The 22,337-nt window shown below is 39.3% G+C and overlaps 11 non-coding genes across 11 annotated transcripts; all 11 read right to left on the bottom strand.

Moving 5' to 3' along the window:
* Positions 1 to 577: 577 nt before the first annotated feature.
* Positions 578 to 650, bottom strand: trnam-cau (transfer RNA methionine (anticodon CAU)). Its single transcript has one exon. It is a non-coding gene; the product is annotated as a tRNA-Met (tRNA).
* Positions 651 to 922: 272 nt separating this feature from the next.
* Positions 923 to 995, bottom strand: trnam-cau (transfer RNA methionine (anticodon CAU)). The gene has a single exon. It is a non-coding gene; the product is annotated as a tRNA-Met (tRNA).
* Positions 996 to 2,418: 1,423 nt separating this feature from the next.
* Positions 2,419 to 2,491, bottom strand: trnam-cau (transfer RNA methionine (anticodon CAU)). The gene has a single exon. It is a non-coding gene; the product is annotated as a tRNA-Met (tRNA).
* A 4,728-nt stretch (positions 2,492 to 7,219) lies between these two features.
* trnam-cau (transfer RNA methionine (anticodon CAU)) lies at positions 7,220 to 7,292 on the bottom strand. The gene has a single exon. It is a non-coding gene; the product is annotated as a tRNA-Met (tRNA).
* A 952-nt stretch (positions 7,293 to 8,244) lies between these two features.
* trnat-cgu (transfer RNA threonine (anticodon CGU)) lies at positions 8,245 to 8,317 on the bottom strand. The gene has a single exon. It is a non-coding gene; the product is annotated as a tRNA-Thr (tRNA).
* Positions 8,318 to 11,594: 3,277 nt separating this feature from the next.
* trnat-cgu (transfer RNA threonine (anticodon CGU)) lies at positions 11,595 to 11,667 on the bottom strand. Its single transcript has one exon. It is a non-coding gene; the product is annotated as a tRNA-Thr (tRNA).
* A 3,637-nt stretch (positions 11,668 to 15,304) lies between these two features.
* On the bottom strand, positions 15,305 to 15,377 carry trnam-cau (transfer RNA methionine (anticodon CAU)). The gene has a single exon. It is a non-coding gene; the product is annotated as a tRNA-Met (tRNA).
* Positions 15,378 to 15,649: 272 nt separating this feature from the next.
* On the bottom strand, positions 15,650 to 15,722 carry trnam-cau (transfer RNA methionine (anticodon CAU)). The gene has a single exon. It is a non-coding gene; the product is annotated as a tRNA-Met (tRNA).
* A 1,897-nt stretch (positions 15,723 to 17,619) lies between these two features.
* Positions 17,620 to 17,692, bottom strand: trnam-cau (transfer RNA methionine (anticodon CAU)). Its single transcript has one exon. It is a non-coding gene; the product is annotated as a tRNA-Met (tRNA).
* Positions 17,693 to 21,108: 3,416 nt separating this feature from the next.
* Positions 21,109 to 21,181, bottom strand: trnam-cau (transfer RNA methionine (anticodon CAU)). Its single transcript has one exon. It is a non-coding gene; the product is annotated as a tRNA-Met (tRNA).
* A 976-nt stretch (positions 21,182 to 22,157) lies between these two features.
* trnam-cau (transfer RNA methionine (anticodon CAU)) lies at positions 22,158 to 22,230 on the bottom strand. The gene has a single exon. It is a non-coding gene; the product is annotated as a tRNA-Met (tRNA).
* Between the last annotated feature and the right edge of the window lie 107 nt (positions 22,231 to 22,337).

Here is a 22,337-nt window from a genome sequence, read left to right as displayed (position 1 = left end):
AAGATGTGGTATCCACCGAAACAAAAGTATGTATTGTCTGAAAGTCCAAAACATCTGAGAATTAATTGTCACTTATTCTTCAGACAACACTTTCTTTTTAAAATCTTTGCTGCCCCGTGTGAGGATCTAACTCACGACCTTCAGATTATGAGACTGACGCGCTGCCTGCTGCACCAACGAGGCACATTAAAGCATTAAGTGTAAGAAAAAATATCGATACCGACCTTCAGATTTTGACAGTGACGTTGTAAGCACCGTGCCAAAATGTATGGTCTGAAAGTCCACAACACCTAAGAAAAAAACTATGATTTCCTTCTAAAGTAAAAAATATAGATATCGATACCGACCTTCAGATTTTGACAGTGACGTTGTAAGCACCGTGCCAAAATGTATGGTCTGAAAAACCACAACACCTGAGAAAAAAACTATGATTTCATTCTAAAGTAAAAAATATAGATATCGACCTTAAGATGTGGCATCCACCGTGACAAAAGTATGTATTGTCTGAAAGTCCAAAACCATTGAGAATTAATTTTCACTTCATCTTCAGACAACACTGTCTTTTTAAAATCTTTGCTGCCCCGTGTGAGGATCGAACTCACGACCTTCAGATTATGAGACTGACGCGCTGCCTGCTGCGCCAACGAGGCACTTTTAAACATTAAGCGTAAAGAAAAAATATCGATAACGACCTTCAGATTTTGACAGAGACATTGTAAGCACGGTGCCAAAATGTATGGTCTGAAAGTCCACATCACCTGAGAAAAAAACAATGATTTCATTCTAAAGTAAAAAATATAGATATCGACCTTAAGATGTGGCATCCACCGTGACAAAAGTATGTATTGTCTGAAAGTCCAAAACCATTGAGAATTAATTTTCACTTCATCTTCAGACAACACTGTCTTTTTAAAATCTTTGCTGCCCCGTGTGAGGATCGAACTCACGACCTTCAGATTATGAGACTGACGCGCTACCTACTGCGCTAACGAGGCACATTTAATCAACAAATCGAAAGAAAAAATTATCAATACCGACCTTCACTTTTTGACAGTGACGTTGTAAGCACCGTGCCAAAATGTATGGTCTGAAAAACCACAACACCTGAGAAAAAAACTATGATTTCATTCTAAAGTAAAAAATATAGATATCGATACCGACCTTCAGATTTTGACAGTGACGTTGTAAGCACCGTGACAAAAGTATGTATCGTCTGAACGTCCAATACCACTGAGTATTAATTTTCACTTCATCTTCAGAAAACACTGTTTTTTTAAAACCTTTGCTGCCCCGTGTGAGGATCGAACTCACGACCTTCAGATTATGAGACTGACGCACTGCCTGCTGCACCAACGAGGCACTTTTAAACATTAAGCGTAAAGAAAAAATATCGATAACGACCTTCAGATTTTGACAGAGACGTTGTAAGCACCGTGCCAAAATGTATGGTCTGAAAGTCCACATCACCTGAGAAAAAAACAATGATTTCATTCTAAAGTAAAAAATATAGATATCGACCTTAAGATGTGGTATCCACTGTGACAAAAGTATGTATTGTCTGAAAGTCCAAAACCACTGAGAATTAATTTTCCCTTCATTTTCAGACAACACTTTCTTATTAAAAGCTTTGCTGCCCTGTGTGAGGATCGAACTCGCGACCTTCAGATTATGAGACTGACGCGGTAGCTACTGCGCTAACGAAGCACGTTTAATAAACAAATCAAAAGAAAAAATTATCGATACCGACCTTCACTTTTTGACAGTGACGTTGTAAGCACCGTGCCAAAATGTATGGTCTGAAAAACCACAACACCTGAGAAAAAAACAATGATTTCATTCTAAAGTAAAACAATTTGATATCGACCTTAAGATGTGGTTTCCACCGTGACAAAAGTATGTATTGTGTGAAAGTCCAAAACCACTGAGAATTAATTTTCACCTTCAGACAACAGTGTCTTTTTATAAGCTTTGCTGCCCCGTGTGAGGATCGAACTCACAACCTTCGGATTATGAGACTGACGCGCTGCCTGCTGCACCAACGAGGCACTTTTAAACATTAAGCTTAAAGAAAAAATATCGATAACGACCTTCAGATTTTGACAGTGACGTTGTAAGCACCGTGCCAAAATGTATGGTCTGAAAGTCCACATCACCTGAGAAAAAAACAATGATTTCATTCTAAAGTAAAAAATATAGATATCGACCTTAAGATGTGGTATCCACTGTGACAAAAGTATGTATTGTCTGAAAGTCCAAAACCACTGAGAATTAATTTCATTCTAAAGTAAAAAATATAGATATCGACCTTAAGATGTGGTATCCACCGTGACAAAAGTATGTATTGTCTGAAAGTCCAAAACAGCTGAGAATTAATTGTCACTTCATCTTCAGACATCACTGTCTTTTTAAAAGCTTTGCTGCCCCGTGTGAGGATCGAACTCACGACCTTCAGATTATGAGACTGACGCGCTACCTACTGCGCTAACGAGGCACAGTTCATCAACAAATCGAAATAAAAAATTATCGATACCGACCTTCACTTGTTGACAGTGACGTTGTAAGCACCGTGCCAAAATGTATGGTCTGAAAAACCACAACACCTGAGAAAAAAACAATGATTTTATTCTAAAGTAAAAAATATAGATATCGACCTTAAGATGTCGTATCCACCGTGACAAAAGTATGTATTGTCTGAAAGTCCAAAACAACTGAGAATTAATTTTCACCTTCAGACAACAGTCTTTTTAAAAGCTTTGCTGACCCGTGTGAGGATCAAACTCACGACCTCAAGATTATGAGACTGACGCGCAGCCTGCTGCACCAACGAGGCACATTAAATCATTAAGTGTAAGAAAAAATATCGATACCGACCTTCAGATTTTGACAGTGACGTTGTAAGCACCGTGCCAAAATGTATGGTCTGAAAGTCCACAACACCTAAGAAAAAAACAATGATTTCATTCTAAAGTAAAAAATATAGATATCGATACCGACCTTCACTTTTTGACAGTGACGTTGTAAGCACCGTGCCAAAATGTATGGTCTGAAAAACCACAACACCTGAGAAAAAAACAATGATTTCATTCTAAAGTAAAAAATATAGATATCGACCTTAAGATGTGGTATCCATCTTGACAAAAGTATGTATTGTTTGAAAGTCCAAAACATCTGAGAATTAATTGTCACTTCATCTTCAGACAACACTTTCTTTTTAAGAGACTTGCTGCCCCGTGTGAGGATCGAACTCACGACCTTCAGATTATGAGACTGACGCGCTGCCTGCTGCGCCAACGAGGAACATTTAAACGTTAAGCGTAAAGAAAAAATATCGATAACGACCTTCAGATTTTGACAGAGACGTTGTAAGCACTGTGCCAAAATGTATGGTCTGAAAGTCCACATCACCTGAGAAAAAAACAATGATTTAATTCTAAAGTAAAAAATATAGATATCGACCTTAAGATGTGGTATCCACCGTGAGAAAAGTATGTATTGTCTGAAAGTCCAAAACCACTGAGAATTAATTTTCACTTCATCTTCAGACCACACTGTCTTTTTAAAAGCTTTGCTGCCCCGTGTGAGGATCGAACTCACGACCTTCAGATTATGAGACTGACGCGGTACCTACTACGCTAACGAGGAAGATTTAATCAGCAAATCGAAAGAAAAAATTATCGATACCGACCTTCACTTTTTGACAGTGACGTTGTAAGCACCGTGCCAAAATGTATGGTCTGAAAAACCACATTACCTGAGAAAAAAACTATGATTTCATTCTAAAGTAAAACAATTTGATATCGACCTTAAGATGTGGTTTCCACCGTGAAAAAAGTATGTATTGTCTGAAAGTCCAAAACAACTGAGAATTAATTTTCACCTTCAGACAACAGTCTTTTTATAAGCTTTGCTGACCCGTGTGACTGGTAGGAATAATGATTTTCTCTCCTTTGAAAATGATTCCGTTGATCTGTGATAGTTCATCACGATGGTTCCAGAATTCTGAGACGCTCTGAGGGCATTTTCTCCTCTCCTCAGGCCATCCATCCTGTATGACTTCCCTCAGCTGTGTGAGTTGTGAGTCCTTTTCTGTTTCTGCTTGGATCTCCTTCAGTTTCGTGTCACTAACTGGTAAGTTGCTGTACACAGTGTGCACTTGCATGTCCATGCCCTCACTGAGGCTGCTGTCCTTGTAGGTAAGAAACTTCCTGGAGAGTGTGTCTGCGACAGGGATGTCTTTGCCTGGACGGTGAGTGATTGTGAAGTCGTATTTTTGTAGTTGAAGGATCATTCTCTGTAGCCTTGGCGGGGCTGCAGCTAGTGGTTTCCTCATGATTGACTCAAGGGGCTTGTGGTCGGATTCCACAATGACTTGTCGTCCATATACGTACTGATGGAAACGTTTACATCCGAACAGAATGGCATAGAGCTCCTTTTCGATTTGAGCGTAGTTGATTTCACAGTCTGTGAGAGATTTGGAAGCGTAGCCGATGGGCTTTCCTTCTTGCAGTAGCACTGCACCTAGTCCATACTTCGACGCGTCCACTTGGAGTCTGAGCTCTTTGTTGGGGTCGTAGTAGGCAAGGATTGGTCCTGGTTCTCTCGTGATCAAGTCTTTCACATTCTGGAAAGCAATGTCGTGTTGCTTGTCCCAAAGAAACTCACTGGACTGCTTTAGCAGTTGACGCAGGGGTGCATTAGCATTGGAGAGGCTGGGTGCGAACTTGGCTAAGTAGTTGACCATGCCAAGCACTGTTTCCAGCTCTGCACGGTTCTTTGGTGGCTCCATTTCTTTTATGGCTGAGATCTTCTGTGGATCTGGCTTGATTCCATTCGCTGTGAGAAGATGTCCGAAGTAGCTGACCTCTGTAGCGCTGACTGTGCTCTTCTCGGGGTTGAGCCGGACTCCTCTCTCGCGGGACCTTTGCAGCATCGCGCGGAGGTTTCGGTCGTGCTCCTCTTTGGTTCGACCATAAACAAGGATGTCGTCCACAATTGCCACAACTCCGTCGAGGCCTTCATATACTTCGTCAATCTTTCGCTGAAACTCGTCTTGGGCTGAGATAATCCCAAAAGGCAGGCGACGGAACCTGTAGCGTCCAAACGGTGTGTTGAATGTTGTGAGCTTAGATGACTCTTCTGTGAGCTTGATAGCCCAGTAGCCTGATCTAGCGTCCATGACACTGAAGTAGTGTGCTCCCGCTAGCTTGTGCGTGATACCATCTAGCGTCGGTAAAGGGTAATGGGGCCGTTTGATAGCCTTGTTCAAGTCTCTTGGGTCGAGGCATACTCGGAGCTTGCCTGTGCGTGGTTTCTCCACCACCACTAACGCCCTTCAGATTTTGACAGTGACGTTGTAAGCACCGTGCCAAAATGTATGGTCTGAAAGTCGACATCACCTGAGAAAAAAACAATGATTTCATTCTAAAGTAAAAAATATAGATATCGACCTTAAGATGTGGCATCCACCGTGACAAAAGTATGTATTGTCTGAAAGTCCAAAACCATTGAGAATTAATTTTCACTTCATCTTCAGACAACACTGTCTTTTTAAAATCTTTGCTGCCCCGTGTGAGGATCTAACTCACGACCTTCAGATTATGAGACTGACGCGCTGCCTGCTGCACCAACGAGGCACATTAAAGCATTAAGTGTAAGAAAAAATATCGATACCGACCTTCAGATTTTGACAGTGACGTTGTAAGCACCGTGCCAAAATGTATGGTCTGAAAGTCCACAACACCTGAGAAAAAAACTATGATTTCCTTCTAAAGTAAAAAATATAGATATCGATACCGACCTTCAGATTTTGACAGTGACGTTGTAAGCACCGTGCCAAAATGTATGAGACTGACGCGCTGCCTGCTGCACCAACGAGGCACATTAAAGCATTAAGTGTAAGAAAAAATATCGATACCGACCTTCAGATTTTGACAGTGACGTTGTAAGCACCGTGCCAAAATGTATGGTCTGAAAGTCCACAACACCTAAGAAAAAAACTATGATTTCCTTCTAAAGTAAAAAATATAGATATCGATACCGACCTTCAGATTTTGACAGTGACGTTGTAAGCACCGTGCCAAAATGTATGGTCTGAAAAACCACAACACCTGAGAAAAAAACTATGATTTCATTCTAAAGTAAAAAATATAGATATCGACCTTAAGATGTGGTATCCACTGTGACAAAAGTATGTATTGTCTGGAAGTCCAAAACCACTGAGAATTAATTTTCACTTCATCTTCAGACAACACTTTCTTATTAAAAGCTTTCCTGCCCCGTGTGAGGATCAAACTCACGACCTTCAGATAATGAGACTGACGCGCTACCTACTGCGCTAACGAGGCACATTTAATCAACAAATCGAAAGAAAAAATTATCAATACCGACCTTCACTTTTTGACAGTGACGTTGTAAGCACCGTGCCAAAATGTATGGTCTGAAAAACCACAACACCTGAGAAAAAAACGATGATTTCATTCTAAAGTAAAACAATTTGATATCGACCTTAAGATGTGGTTTCCACCGTGACAAAAGTATGTATTGTCTGAAAGTCCAAAACCACTGAGAATTAATTTTCACCTTCAGACAACACTGTCTTTTTATAAGCTTTGCTGCCCCGTGTGAGGATCGAACTCACGACCTTAAGATTATGAGACTGACGCACTGCCTGCTGCGCCAACGAGGCACTTCTAAACATTAAGCGTAAAGAAAAAATATCGATAACGACCTTCAGATTTTGACAGTGACGTTGTAAGCACCGTGCCAAAATGTATGGTCTGAAAGTCCACAACACCTGAGAAAAAAACTATGATTTCCTTCTAAAGTAAAAAATATAGATATCGATACCGACCTTCAGATTTTGACAGTGACGTTGTAAGCACCGTGCCAAAATGTATGAGACTGACGCGCTGCCTGCTGCACCAACGAGGCACATTAAATCATTAAGTGTAAGAAAAAATATCGATACCGACCTTCAGATTTTGACAGTGACGTTGTAAGCACCGTGGCAAAATGTATGGTCTGAAAGTCCACAACACCTAAGAAATAAACAATGATTTCATTCTAAAGTAAAAAATATAGATATCGATACCGACCTTCAGATTTTGACAGTGACGTTGTAAGCACCGTGACAAAAGTATGTATCGTCTGAACGTCCAATACCACTGAGAATTAATTTTCACTTCATCTTCAGACAACACTTTCTTATTAAAAGCTTTGCTGCCCCGTGTGAGGATCGAACTCACGACCTTCAGATTATGAGACTGACGCGCTACCTACTGCGCTAACGAGGCACATTTAATCAACAAATCGAAAGAAAAAATTATCAATACCGACCTTCACTTTTTGACAGTGACGTTGTAAGCACCGTGCCAAAATGTATGGTCTGAAAAACCACAACACCTGAGAAAAAAACAATGATTTCATTCTAAAGTAAAACAATTTGATATCGACCTTAAGATGTGGTTTCCACCGTGACAAAAGTATGTATTGTCTGAAAGTCCAAAAACACTTAGAATTATTTTTCACCTTCAGACAACACTGTCTTTTTATAAGCTTTGCTGCCCCGTTGAGGATCGAACTCACGACCTTCAGATTATGAGAGTGACGCGCTACCTACTGCGCTAACGAGGCACATTTAATCAACAAATCGAAAGAAAAAATTATCAATACCGACCTTCACTTTTTGACAGTGACGTTGTAAGCACCGTGCCAAAATGTATGGTCTGAAAAACCACAACACCTGAGAAAAAAACAATGATTTCATTCTAAAGTAAAACAATTTGATATCGACCTTAAGATGTGGTTTCCACCGTGACAAAAGTATGTATTGTCTGAAAGTCCAAAAACACTGAGAATTATTTTTCACCTTCAGACAACACTGTCTTTTTATAAGCTTTGCTGCCCCGTTGAGGATCGAACTCACGACCTTCAGATTATGAGACTGACGCGCTGCCTGCTGCGCCAACGAGGCACTTCTAAACATTAAGCGTAAAGAAAAAATATCGATAACGACCTTCAGATTTTGACATTGACGTTGTAAGCACCGTGCCAAAATGTATGGTCTGAAAGTCCACATCACCTGAGAAAAAAACAATGATTTCATTCTAAAGTAAAAAATATAGATATCGACCTTAAGATGTGGTATCCACTGTGACAAAAGTATGTATTGTCTGAAAGTCCAAAACCACTGAGAATTAATTTTCCCTTCATTTTCAGACAACACTTTCTTATTAAAAGCTTTGCTGCCCCGTGTGAGGATCGAACTCACGACCTTCAAATTACGAGACTGAGGCGCTGCCTGCTGCGCCAACGAGGAACTTCTAAACATTAAGCGTAAAGAAAAAATATCGATAACGACCTTCAGATTTTGACAGTGACGTTGTAAGCACCGTGCCAAAATGTATGGTCTGAAAGTCCACATCACCTGAGAAAAATACTATGATTTCATTCTAAAGTAAAAAATATAGATATCGACCTTAAGATGTGGTATCCACTGTGACAAAAGTATGTATTGTCTGAAAGTCCAAAACAACTGAGAATTAATTTTCACTTCATCTTCGGACAACACTGTCTTTTTAAAAGCTTTGCTGCCCCGTGTGAGGATCGAACTCACGACCTTCAGATTATGAGACTGACGCGCTACCTACTGCGCTAACGAAGAAAATGTAATCAACAAATCGAAAGAAAAAAATATCGATACCGACCTTCAGATTTTGACAGTGACGTTGTAAGCACCGTGCCAAAATGTATGGTCTGAAAGTCCACAACACCTAAGAAATAAACAATGATTTCATTCTAAAGTAAAAAATATAGATATCGATACCGACCTTCAGATTTTGACAGTGACGTTGTAAGCACCGTGACAAAAGTATGTATCGTCTGAACGTCCAATACCACTGAGAATTAATTTTCACTTCATCTTCAGAAAACACTGTTTTTTTAAAAGCTTTGCTGCCCGGTGTGAGGATCGAACTGACGAACTTCAGATTATGAGACGACGCGCTGCCTGCTGCACCAACGAGGCACTTTTAAACATTAAGCGTAAAGAAAAAATATCGATAACGACCTTCAGATTTTGACAGAGACGTTGTAAGCACCGTGCCAAAATGTATGGTCTGAAAGTCCACATCACCTGAGAAAAAAACAATGATTTCATTCTAAAGTAAAAAATATAGAAATCGACCTTAAGATGTGGTATCCACTGTGTCAAAAGTATGTATTGTCTGAAAGTCCAAAACCACTGAGAATTAATTTTTCCTTCATTTTCAGACAACACTTTCTTATTAAAACCTTTGCTGCCCCGTGTGAGGATCGTAGTCGCGACCTTCAGATTATGAGACTGACGCGCTACCTACTGCGCTAACGAAGCACATTTAATCAAGAAATCGAAAGAAAAAATTATCGATACCGACCTTCAGTTTTTGACAGTGACGTTGTAAGCACCGTGCCAAAATGTATGGTCTGAAAAACCACAACACCTGAGAAAAAAACAATGATTTCATTCTAAAGTAAAACAATTTGATATCGACCTTAAGATGTGGTTTCCACCGTGACAAAAGTATGTATTGTCTGAAAGTCCAAAACCACTGAGAATTAATTTTCACCTTCAGACAACACTGTCTTTTTATAAGCTTTGCTGCCCCGTGTGAGGATCGAACTCACGACCTTCAGATTATGAGACTGACGCGCTGCCTGCTGCACCAACGAGGCACATTAAATCATTTAGTGTAAGAAAAAATATCGATACCGACCTTCAGATTTTACAGCGACGTTGTAAGCACCGTGACCAAAGTATGTATCGTCTGAACGTCCAATACCAGTGAGAATTCATTTTCACTTCATCTTCAGAAAACACTTTTTTTTTTAAAAGCTTTGCTGCCCCGTGTGAGGATCGAACTCACGACCTTCAGATGATGAGACTGACGCGCTGCCTGCTGCGCCAACGAGGGACTTTTAAACATTAAGCGTAAAGAAAAAATATCGATAACGACTTTCACTTTTTGACAGTGACGTTGTAAGCACCGTGCCAAAATGTATGGTCTGAAAGTCCACATCACCTGAGAAAAAAACTATGATTTCATTCTAAAGTAAAAAATATAGATATCGACCTTAAGATGTGGTATCCACTGTGACAAAAGTATGTATTGTCTGAAAGTCCAAAACAACTGAGAAATAATTTTCACTTCATCTTCGGACAACACTGTCTTTTTAAAAGCTTTGCTGCCCCGTGTGAGGATCGAACTCACGACCTTCAGATTATGAGACTGACGCGCTGCCTGCTGCGCAAACGAGGCACTTCTAAACATTAAGCGTAAAGAAAAAATATCGATAACGACTTTCACTTTTTGACAGTGACGTTGTAAGCACCGTGCCAAAATGTATGGTCTGAAAGTCCACAACACCTGAGAAAAAAACTATGATTTCATTCGAAAGTAAGAAATATAGATATCGACCTTAAGATGTGGTATCCACTGTGACAAAAGTATGTATTGTCTGAAAGTCCAAAACCACTGAGAATAAATTTTTCCTTCATTTTCAGACAACACTTTCTTATTAAAACCTTTGCTGCCCCGTGTGAGGATCGTAGTCGCGACCTTCAGATTATGAGACTGACGCGCTACCTACTGCGCTAACGAAGCACATTTAATCAACAAATCGAAAGAAAAAATTATCGATACCGACCTTCCCTTTTTGACAGTGACGTTGTAAGCACCGTGCCAAAATGTATGGTCTGAAAAACCACAACACCTGAGAAAAAAACTATGATTTCATTCTAAAGTAAAACAATTTGATATCGACCTTAAGATGTGGTTTCCACCGTGACAAAAGTATGTATTGTCTGAAAGTCCAAAACCACAGAGAATTAATTTTCACCATCAGACAACAGTCTTTTTATAAGCTTTGCTGCCCCGTGTGAGGATCGAACTCACGACCTTCAAATTATGAGACTGACGCGCTGCCTGCTGCACCAACGAGGCACATTAAATCGGTAAGTGTAAGAAAAAATATCGATACCGACCTTCAGATTTTGACACTGACGTTGTAAGCACCGTGCCAAAATGTATGGTCTGAAAGTCCACAACACCTGAGAAAAAAACTATGATTTCATTCGAAAGTAAGAAATATAGATATCGACCTTAAGATGTGGTATCCACCGAAACAAAAGTATGTATTGTCTGAAAGTCCAAAACATCTGAGAATTAATTGTCACTTATTCTTCATACAACACTTTCTTTTTAAAATCTTTGTTGCCCCGTGTGAGGATCTAACTCACGACCTTCAGATTATGAGACTGACGCGCTGCCTGCTGCACCAACGAGGCACATTAAAGCATTAAGTGTAAGAAAAAATATCGATACCGACCTTCAGATTTTGACAGTGACGTTGTAAGCACCGTGCCAAAATGTATGGTCTGAAAGTCCACATCACCTGAGAAAAAAACAATGATTTCATTCTAAAGTAAAAAATATAGATATCGACCTTAAGATGTGGTATCCACTGTGACAAAAGTATGTATTGTCTGAAAGTCCAAAACCACTGAGAATTAATTTTCCCTTCATTTTCAGACAACACTTTCTTATTAAAAGCTTTGCTGCCCCGTGTGAGGATCGAACTCACGACCTTCAAATTACGAGACTGAGGCGCTGCCTGCTGCGCCAACGAGGAACTTCTAAACATTAAGCGTAAAGAAAAAATATCGATAACGACCTTCAGATTTTGACAGTGACGTTGTAAGCACCGTGCCAAAATGTATGGTCTGAAAGTCCACATCACCTGAGAAAAATACTATGATTTCATTCTAAAGTAAAAAATATAGATATCGACCTTAAGATGTGGTATCCACTGTGACAAAAGTATGTATTGTCTGAAAGTCCAAAACAACTGAGAATTAATTTTCACTTCATCTTCGGACAACACTGTCTTTTTAAAAGCTTTGCTGCCCCGTGTGAGGATCGAACTCACGACCTTCAGATTATGAGACTGACGCGCTACCTACTGCGCTAACGAAGAAAATTTAATCAACAAATCGAAAGAAAAAAATATCGATACCGACCTTCAGATTTTGACAGTGACGTTGTAAGCACCGTGCCAAAATGTATGGTCTGAAAGTCCACAACACCTAAGAAATAAACAATGATTTCATTCTAAAGTAAAAAATATAGATATCGATACCGACCTTCAGATTTTGACAGTGACGTTGTAAGCACCGTGACAAAAGTATGTATCGTCTGAACGTCCAATACCACTGAGAATTAATTTTCACTTCATCTTCAGAAAACACTGTTTTTTTAAAAGCTTTGCTGCCCGGTGTGAGGATCGAACTGACGAACTTCAGATTATGAGACGACGCGCTGCCTGCTGCACCAACGAGGCACTTTTAAACATTAAGCGTAAAGAAAAAATATCGATAACGACCTTCAGATTTTGACAGAGACGTTGTAAGCACCGTGCCAAAATGTATGGTCTGAAAGTCCACATCACCTGAGAAAAAAACAATGATTTCATTCTAAAGTAAAAAATATAGAAATCGACCTTAAGATGTGGTATCCACTGTGTCAAAAGTATGTATTGTCTGAAAGTCCAAAACCACTGAGAATTAATTTTTCCTTCATTTTCAGACAACACTTTCTTATTAAAACCTTTGCTGCCCCGTGTGAGGATCGTAGTCGCGACCTTCAGATTATGAGACTGACGCGCTACCTACTGCGCTAACGAAGCACATTTAATCAAGAAATCGAAAGAAAAAATTATCGATACCGACCTTCAGTTTTTGACAGTGACGTTGTAAGCACCGTGCCAAAATGTATGGTCTGAAAAACCACAACACCTGAGAAAAAAACAATGATTTCATTCTAAAGTAAAACAATTTGATATCGACCTTAAGATGTGGTTTCCACCGTGACAAAAGTATGTATTGTCTGAAAGTCCAAAACCACTGAGAATTAATTTTCACCTTCAGACAACACTGTCTTTTTATAAGCTTTGCTGCCCCGTGTGAGGATCGAACTCACGACCTTCAGATTATGAGACTGACGCGCTGCCTGCTGCACCAACGAGGCACATTAAATCATTTAGTGTAAGAAAAAATATCGATACCGACCTTCAGATTTTACAGCGACGTTGTAAGCACCGTGACAAAAGTATGTATCGTCTGAACGTCCAATACCAGTGAGAATTCATTTTCACTTCATCTTCAGAAAACACTTTTTTTTTTAAAAGCTTTGCTGCCCCGTGTGAGGATCGAACTCACGACCTTCAGATGATGAGACTGACGCGCTGCCTGCTGCGCCAACGAGGGACTTTTAAACATTAAGCGTAAAGAAAAAATATCGATAACGACTTTCACTTTTTGACAGTGACGTTGTAAGCACCGTGCCAAAATGTATGGTCTGAAAGTCCACATCACCTGAGAAAAAAACTATGATTTCATTCTAAAGTAAAAAATATAGATATCGACCTTAAGATGTGGTATCCACTGTGACAAAAGTATGTATTGTCTGAAAGTCCAAAACAACTGAGAAATAATTTTCACTTCATCTTCGGACAACACTGTCTTTTTAAAAGCTTTGCTGCCCCGTGTGAGGATCGAACTCACGACCTTCAGATTATGAGACTGACGCGCTGCCTGCTGCGCAAACGAGGCACTTCTAAACATTAAGCGTAAAGAAAAAATATCGATAACGACTTTCACTTTTTGACAGTGACGTTGTAAGCACCGTGCCAAAATGTATGGTCTGAAAGTCCACAACACCTGAGAAAAAAACTATGATTTCATTCGAAAGTAAGAAATATAGATATCGACCTTAAGATGTGGTATCCACTGTGACAAAAGTATGTATTGTCTGAAAGTCCAAAACCACTGAGAATAAATTTTTCCTTCATTTTCAGACAACACTTTCTTATTAAAACCTTTGCTGCCCCGTGTGAGGATCGTAGTCGCGACCTTCAGATTATGAGACTGACGCGCTACCTACTGCGCTAACGAAGCACATTTAATCAACAAATCGAAAGAAAAAATTATCGATACCGACCTTCCCTTTTTGACAGTGACGTTGTAAGCACCGTGCCAAAATGTATGGTCTGAAAAACCACAACACCTGAGAAAAAAACTATGATTTCATTCTAAAGTAAAACAATTTGATATCGACCTTAAGATGTGGTTTCCACCGTGACAAAAGTATGTATTGTCTGAAAGTCCAAAACCACTGAGAATTAATTTTCACCATCAGACAACAGTCTTTTTATAAGCTTTGCTGCCCCGTGTGAGGATCGAACTCACGACCTTCAAATTATGAGACTGACGCGCTGCCTGCTGCACCAACGAGGCACATTAAATCGGTAAGTGTAAGAAAAAATATCGATACCGACCTTCAGATTTTGACACTGACGTTGTAAGCACCGTGCCAAAATGTATGGTCTGAAAGTCCACAACACCTGAGAAAAAAACTATGATTTCATTCGAAAGTAAGAAATATAGATATCGACCTTAAGATGTGGTATCCACCGAAACAAAAGTATGTATTGTCTGAAAGTCCAAAACATCTGAGAATTAATTGTCACTTATTCTTCATACAACACTTTCTTTTTAAAATCTTTGTTGCCCCGTGTGAGGATCTAACTCACGACCTTCAGATTATGAGACTGACGCGCTGCCTGCTGCACCAACGAGGCACATTAAAGCATTAAGTGTAAGAAAAAATATCGATACCGACCTTCAGATTTTGACAGTGACGTTGTAAGCACCGTGCCAAAATGTATGGTCTGAAAGTCCACAACACCTGAGAAAAAAACTATGATTTCATTCGAAAGTAAGAAATATAGATATCGACCTTAAGATGTGGTATCCACCGAAACAAAAGTATGTATTGTCTGAAAGTCCAAAACATCTGAGAATTAATTGTCACTTATTCTTCAGAGAACACTTTCTTTTTAAAATCTTTGCTGCCCCGTGTGAGGATCTAACTCACGACCTTCAGATTATGAGACTGACGCGCTGCCTGCTGCACCAACGAGGCACATTAAAACGTTAAGTGTAAGAAAAAATATCGATACCGACCTTCAGATTTTGACAGTGACGTTGTAAGCACCGTGCCAAAATGTATGGTCTGAAAGTCCACAACACCTAAGAAAAAAACAATGATTTCATTCTAAAGTAAAAAATATAGATATCGATAACGACCTTCAGATTTTACAGCGACGTTGTAAGCACCGTGACAAAAGTATGTATCGTCTGAACGTCCAATACCAGTGAGAATTCATTTTCACTTCATCTTGAGAAAACACGTTTTTTTAAAAGCTTTGCTGCCCCGTGTGAGGATCGAACTCACGACCTTCAGATTATGAGACTGACGCGCTGCCTGCTGCGCCAACGAGGCACTTTTAAACATTAAGCGTAAAGAAAAAATATCGATAACGACTTTCACTTTTTGACAGTGACGTTGTAAGCACCGTGCCAAAATGTATGGTCTGAAAGTCCACATCACCTGAGAAAAAAACTATGATTTCATTCTAAAGTAAAAAATATAGATATCGACCTTAAGATGTGGTATCCACTGTGACAAAAGTATGTATTGTCTGAAAGTCCAAAACAACTGAGAATTAATTTTCACTTCATCTTCGGACAACACTGTCTTTTTAAAAGCTTTGCTGCCCCGTGTGAGGATCGAACTCACGACCTTCAGATTATGAGACTGACGCGCTACCTACTGCGCTAACGAAGCAGATTTAATCAACAAATCGAAAGAAAAAAATATCGATACCGACCTTCACTTTTTGACAGTGACGTTGTAAGCACCGTGCCAAAATGTATGGTCTGAAAAACCACAACACCTGAGAAAAAAACAATGATTTCATTCTAAAGTAAAACAATTTGATATCGACCTTAAGATGTGGTTTCCACCGTGACAAAAGTATGTATTGTCTGAAAGTCCAAAACCACTGAGAACTAATTTTCACCTTCAGACAACACTGTCTTTTTATAAGCTTTACTGCCCCGTTGAGGATCGAATTCACAAGCTTCAGATTATGAGACTGACGCGCTGCCTGCTGCGCCAACAAGGCACTTCTAAACATTAAGCGTAAAGAAAAAATATCGATAACGACTTTCACTTTTTGACAGTGACGTTGTAAGCACCGTGCCAAAATGTATGGTCTGAAAAACCACAACACCTGAGAAAAAAACAATGATTTCATTCTAAAGTAAAAAATATAGATATCGATACCGACCTTCAGATTTTGACAGTGACGTTGTAAGCACCGTGACAAAAGTATGTATCGTCTGAACGTCCAATACCACTGAGAATTAATTTTCACTTCATCTTCAGAAAACACTGTTTTTTTAAAAGCTTTGCTGCCCCGTGTGAGGATCGAACTCACGACATTCAGATTATGAGACTGACGCGTTGCCTGGTGCGCCAACGAGGCACATTAAAACATTAAGTGTAAGAAAAAATATCGATACCGACCTTCAGATTTTGACAGTGACTTTGTAAACACCGTGCCAAAATGTATGGTCTGAAAAACCACAACACCTGAGAGAAAAACTATGATTTCATTCTAAAGTAAAACAATTTGATATCGACGTTAAGATGTGGTTTCCACCGTGAGAAAAGTATGTATTGTCTGAAAGTCCAAAACCACTGAGAATTAATTTTCACCATCAGACAACAGTCTTTTTATAAGCTTTGCTGCCCCTTGTGAGGATGGAACTCACGACCTTCAGATTATGAGACTGACGCGCTGCCTGCAGCACCAACGAGGCAAATTAAATAATTTAGTGTAAGAAAAAATATCGATACCGACCTTCAGATTTTGACAGTGACGTTGTAAGCACCGTGTCAAAATGTATGGTCTGAAAAACCACAACACCTGAGAAAAAAATTATGATTTCATTCTAAAGTAAAACAATTTGATATCGACCTTAAGATGTGGTTTCCACCGTGACAAAAGTATGTATTGTCTGAAAGTCCAAAACATCTGAGAATTAATTTTCACTTCATCTTCAGAGAGCACTTTCTTTTTAAAATCTTTGCTGCCCCGTGTGAGGATCGAACTCGCGACCTTCAGATTATGAGACTGACGCGCTACCTACTGCGCTAACGAAGCACATTTAATCAACAAATCGAAAGAAAAAATGATCGATACCGACCTTCACTTTTTGACAGTGACGTTGTAAGCACCGTGCCAAAATGTATGGTCTGAAAAACCACAAAACCTGAGAAAAAAACTATGATTTCATTCTAAAGTAAAACAATTTGATATCGACCTTAAGATGTGGTATCCACCGAAACAAAAGTATGTATTGTATGAAAGTCCAAAACATCTGAGAATTAATTGTCACTTATTCTTCAGACAACACTTTCTTATTAAAAGCTTTGCTGCCCCGTGTGAGGATCGAACTCACAACCTTCAGATTATGAGACTGACGCGCTGCCTGCTGCGCCAACGAGCCACTTCTAAACATTAAGCGTAAAGAAAAAATATCGATAACGACCCTCAGATTTTGACATCGACGTTGTAAGCACCGTGACAAAAGTATGTATCGTCTGAACGTCCAATACCACTGAGAATTAATTTTCACTTCATCTTCAGAAAACACTGTTTTTTTAAAAGCTTTGCTGCCCCGTGTGAGGATCGAACTCACGACCTTCAGATTATGAGACTGACGCGCTGCCTGCTGCGCCAACGAGGCACTTTTAAACATTATGCGTAAAGAAAAAATATCGATAACGACTTTCACTTTTTCACAGTGACGTTGTAAGCACCGTGCCAAAATGTATGGTCTGAAAAACCACAACACCTGAGAAAAAAACAATGATTTCATTCTAAAGTAAAAAATATAGATATCGATACCGACCTTCAGATTTTGACAGTGACGTTGTAAGCACCGTGACAAAAGTATGTATCGTCTGAACGTCCAATACCACTGAGAATTAATTTTCACTTCATCTTCAGAAAACACTGTTTTTTTAAAAGCTTTGCTGCCCCGTGTGAGGATCGAACTCACGACCTTCAGATTATGAGACTGACGCGCTGCCTGCTGCACCAACGAGGCACTTTTAAACATTAAGCGTAAAGAAAAAATATCGATAACGACCTTCAGATTTTGACAGAGACGTTGTAAGCACCGTGCCAAAATGTATGGTCTGAAAGTCCACATCACCTGAGAAAAAAACAATGATTTCATTCTAAAGTAAAAAATATAGATATCGACCTTAAGATGTGGTATCCACTGTGACAAAAGTATGTATTGTCTGAAAGTCCAAAACCACAGAGAATTAATTTTCCCTTCATCTTCAGACAACACTTTTTTATTAAAAGCTTTGCTGCCCCGTGTGAGGATCGAACTCACGACCTTCAGATAATGAGACTGACGCGCTACCTACAGCGCTAACGAGGCACATTTAATCAACAAATCGAAAGAAAAAATTATCAATACCGACCTTCACTTTTTGACAGTGACGTTGTAAGCACCGTGCCAAAATGTATGGTCTGAAAAACCACAACACCTGAGAAAAAAACTATGATTTCATTCTAAAGTAAAACAATTTGATATCGACCTTAAGATGTGGTTTCCACCGTGACAAAAGTATGTATTGTCTGAAAGTCCAAAAGCACTGAGAATTAATTTTCACCATCAGACAACAGTCTTTATATAAGCTTTGCTGCCCCTTGTGAGGATGGAACTCACGACCTTCAGATTATGAGACTGACGCGCTGCCTGCTGCACCAACGAGGCAAATTAAATAATTTAGTGTAAGAAAAAATATCGATACCAACCTTCAGATTTTGACACTGACGTTGTAAGCACCGTGCCAAAATGTATGGTCTGAAAGTCCACAACACCTGAGAAAAAAACTATGATTTCATTCGAAAGTAAGAAATATAGATATCGACCTTAAGATGTGGTATCCACCGAAACAAAAGTATGTATTGTCTGAAAGTCCAAAACCACTGAGAATTAATTTTCACTTGATCTTCAGAAAACACTTTCTCATTAAAAGCTTTGCTGGCCCGTGTGAGGATCGAACTCACGACCTTCAGATTATGAGAATGACGCGCTACCTACTGCGCTAACGAGGTACATTTAATCAACAAATCGAAAGAAAAAATTATCAATACCGACCTTCACTTTTTGACAGTGACGTTGTAAGCACCGTGCCAAAATGTATGGTCTGAAAAACCACAACACCTGAGAAAAAAACAATGATTTCATTCTAAAGTAAAACAATTTGATATCGACCTTAAGATGTGGTTTCCACCGTGACAAAAGTATGTATTGTCTGAAAGTCCAAAACGACTGAGAATTAATTTTCACCTTCAGACAACACTGTCTTTCTATAAGCTTTGCTGCCCAGTGTGAGGATCGAACTCACGACCTTCAGATTATGAGACTGACGCACTGCCCGCTGCGCCAACGAGGCACTTTTAGACATTGAGCGTAAAGAAAAAATATCGATAACGACCTTCAGATTTTGATAGTGACGTTGTAAACACCGTGCCAAAATGTATGGTCTGAAAGTCCACATCACCTGAGAAAAAAACAATGATTTCATTATAAAGTAAAAAATATAGATATGGATACCGACCTTCAGATTTTGACAGTGACGTTGTAAGCACCGTGACAAAAGTATGTATTGTCTGAACGTCCAATACCACTGAGAATTAATTTTCACTTCATCTTCAGAAAATACTTTTTTTTTTAAAGATTTGCTGCCCCGTGTGAGGATCGAACTCACTACCTTCAGATTATGAGCCTGACGCGCTGCCTGCTGCGCCAACGAGGCACTTTTAAACATTAAGCGTAAAGAAAAAATATCGATAATGACTTTCACTTTTTGACAGTGACGTTGTAAGCACCGTGCCAAAATGTATGGTCTGAAAAACCACAACACCTTAGAAAAAAACAATGATTTCATTCTAAAGTAAAAAATATAGATATCGACCTTAAGATGTGGTATCCACTGTGACAAAAGTATGTATTGTCTGAAAGTCCAAAACCACTGAGAATTAATTTTCACTTGATCTTCAGAAAACACTTTCTCATTAAAAGCTTTGCTGCCCCGTGTGAGGATCGAACTCACGACCTTCAGATTATGAGAATGACGCGCTACCTACTGCGCTAACGAGGTACATTTAATCAACAAATCGAAAGAAAAAATTATCAATACCGACCTTCACTTTTTGACAGTGACGTTGTAAGCACCGTGCCAAAATGTATGGTCTGAAAAACCACAACACCTGAGAAAAAAACAATGATTTCATTCTAAAGTAAAACAATTTGATATCGACCTTAAGATGTGGTTTCCACCGTGACAAAAGTATGTATTGTCTGAAAGTCCAAAACAACTGAGAATTAATTTTCACCTTCAGACAACGCTGTCTTTCTATAAGCTTTGCTGCCCAGTGTGAGGATCGAACTCACGACCTTCAGATTATGAGACTGACGCACTGCCCGCTGCGCCAACGAGGCACTTTTAGACATTGAGCGTAAAGAAAAAATATCGATAACGACCTTCAGATTTTGATAGTGACGTTGTAAACACCGTGCCAAAATGTATGGTCTGAAAGTCCACATCACCTGAGAAAAAAACAATGATTTCATTATAAAGTAAAAAATATAGATATGGATACCGACCTTCAGATTTTGACAGTGACGTTGTAAGCACCGTGACAAAAGTATGTATTGTCTGAACGTCCAATACCACTGAGAATTAATTTTCACTTCATCTTCAGAAAATACTTTTTTTTTAAAAGATTTGCTGCCCCGTGTGAGGATCGAACTCACTACCTTCAGATTATGAGCCTGACGCGCTGCCTGCTGCGCCAACGAGGCACTTTTAAACATTAAGCGTAAATAAAAAATATCGATAATGACTTTCACTTTTTGACAGTGACGTTGTAAGCACCGTGCCAAAATGTATGGTCTGAAAAACCACAACACCTTAGAAAAAAACAATGATTTCATTCTAAAGTAAAAAATATAGATATCGACCTTAAGATGTGGTATCCACTGTGACAAAAGTATGTATTGTCTGGAAGTCCAAAACCACTGAGAATTAATTTTCACTTGATCTTCAGAAAACACTTTCTTATTAAAAGCTTTGCTGCCCCGTGTGAGGATCGAACTCACGACCTTCAGATTATGAGACTGACGCGCTACCTACTGCGCTAACGAGGTACATTTAATCAACAAATCGAAAGAAAAAATTATCAATACCGACCTTCACTTTTTGACAGTGACGTTGTAAGCACCGTGCCAAAATGTATGGTCTGAAAAACCACAACACCTGAGAAAAAAACAATGATTTCATTCTAAAGTAAAACAATTTGATATCGACCTTAAGATGTGGTTTCCACCGTGACAAAAGTATGTATTGTCTGAAAGTCCAAAACAACTGAGAATTAATTTTCACCTTCAGACAACACTGTCTTTCTATAAGCTTTGCTGCCCAGTGTGAGGATCGAACTCACGACCTTCAGATTATGAGACTGACGCACTGCCCGCTGCGCCAACGAGGCACTTTTAGACATTGAGCGTAAAGAAAAAATATCGATAACGACCTTCAGATTTTGATAGTGACGTTGTAAACACCGTGCCAAAATGTATGGTCTGAAAGTCCACATCACCTGAGAAAAAAACAATGATTTCATTATAAAGTAAAAAATATAGATATGGATACCGACCTTCAGATTTTGACAGTGACGTTGTAAGCACCGTGACAAAAGTATGTATTGTCTGAACGTCCAATACCACTGAGAATTAATTTTCACTTCATCTTCAGAAAATACTTTTTTTTTAAAAGATTTGCTGCCCCGTGTGAGGATCGAACTCACTACCTTCAGATTATGAGCCTGACGCGCTGCCTGCTGCGCCAACGAGGCACTTTTAAACATTAAGCGTAAAGAAAAAATATCGATAATGACTTTCACTTTTTGACAGTGACGTTGTAAGCACCGTGCCAAAATGTATGGTCTGAAAAACCACAACACCTTAGAAAAAAACAATGATTTCATTCTAAAGTAAAAAATATAGATATCGACCTTAAGATGTGGTATCCACTGTGACAAAAGTATGTATTGTCTGGAAGTCCAAAACCACTGAGAATTAATTTTCACTTGATCTTCAGAAAACACTTTCTTATTAAAAGCTTTGCTGCCCCGTGTGAGGATCGAACTCACGACCTTCAGATTATGAGACTGACGCGCTACCTACTGCGCTAACGAGGTACATTTAATCAACAAATCGAAAGAAAAAATTATCAATACCGACCTTCACTTTTTGACAGTGACGTTGTAAGCACCGTGCCAAAATGTATGGTCTGAAAAACCACAAC

The sequence above is a fragment of the Salmo salar genome, chromosome 02, assembly GCF_965601325.2.
Source record: "Salmo salar chromosome 02, fSalSal1, whole genome shotgun sequence".
Classification (NCBI taxonomy): Eukaryota; Metazoa; Chordata; class Actinopteri; order Salmoniformes; family Salmonidae; genus Salmo; species Salmo salar.
This window is presented reverse-complemented; position numbering and strand designations above follow the sequence as displayed.